We start from the raw sequence: 1,278 nt of genomic DNA on the forward strand, positions 1-1,278 counted from the left end.
TATATATATGATATATACAGTCAAATGGTCAGAGTCAAATGACTGAACTGATTAAAAGAATAAAAGAATACATGTGAGTTTTATTTCTATCAATGCTGGTGTTGACGTAACCATTAATGATTTGAGTGGTGATTGTGCTTGTACCTTTTGGTTTTAAATTGCGAATAACCACTTTAATAATCTATAATTTCCATCTTACCATTTTACTGAACAAGCCACTGATTCCTATGGCATTTTCTTTAAACTGACAAGGCGAGTTAGCTTAACCCTAAGCAATGGAGAAGCGTCACTGATGAGGATTAATACTATCCGAAATCATCGATGATAGGACGCTCTCGCTTGTTGTGTGGAGGTTATCTCCCTTGTCTGTCAATAGATAGTGCTTTGTTCGTGACTAAGACTTGTTTTGACTCTTATCTCTAGCAATGCTGGTGGTAGCTTGCACCTTTGGTTATTTATGCCTTTTGGTTTCAGATTACTAGTCACCTAAATAATTAATAATTTTACGCATATACACACACATATATAGATACGTGTGTGTGAGTATGAACGACGTTGGCATAAAGTTACAAATTGATAAGGTTGAAAATCAGATTTTCTGCTTACTTTGAAATTAAAGCAACAACAAAAAACATAATAACAGCTGTAGCAGCAGCAACAACAACAACAACAAGACGTACAACAACCACAAACATTTGTATTCGTGACAAACTATAAATTAGTATACATTGTAGCCAGAAAATAAAGCGAGAACGTTTTGTCGCTATGAAGCCGTACACCATGTATCGTCTACAATATGTCAACCAATTATGAAAACATCGTGTTTATCAAGTGACAGATATCAATTGTGTTGTTAGATAAAGTAGCAAGGGTTTGAAGATCAGTCTTTTATGGACTTTGAGTATGAGAGGGCAGATGACAGAAAAACAGACTTATATGTAAACACGCACAAACATACACACGTTCACACACACACACACACACACACACACACACACACACACACACACACACACACACACACACACACACACACACACATACACGCACACACATATGTACTACGGCACTCCGTGGATTACGACGACGAGGGTTCGAGTTGATCCAATCAACGGAACAGCCTGCTTGTGCAATTAACGTGCAAGTGGCTGAGCACTCCACAAACACGTGTACCCTTAACGTAGTTCTCGGGGAGATTCAGCGTGACACAGATTGTGACAAGGCTGGCCCCTCTGAAATATAGGTTGCAACAGAAACAGGAAGAAAGACCGAAAGTTG

At 38.5% G+C, this 1,278-nt stretch overlaps 1 long non-coding RNA gene across 1 annotated transcript in view; it reads right to left on the reverse strand.

The window, feature by feature from the left end:
• Positions 1-1,278, reverse strand: part of LOC106883778 (uncharacterized) — a 21,104-nt gene that overhangs the window by 803 nt on the left and 19,023 nt on the right. The window lies entirely within an intron of this gene.

The sequence above is a fragment of the Octopus bimaculoides genome, chromosome 13 (assembly GCF_001194135.2).
Source record: "Octopus bimaculoides isolate UCB-OBI-ISO-001 chromosome 13, ASM119413v2, whole genome shotgun sequence".
Classification (NCBI taxonomy): Eukaryota; Metazoa; Mollusca; class Cephalopoda; order Octopoda; family Octopodidae; genus Octopus; species Octopus bimaculoides.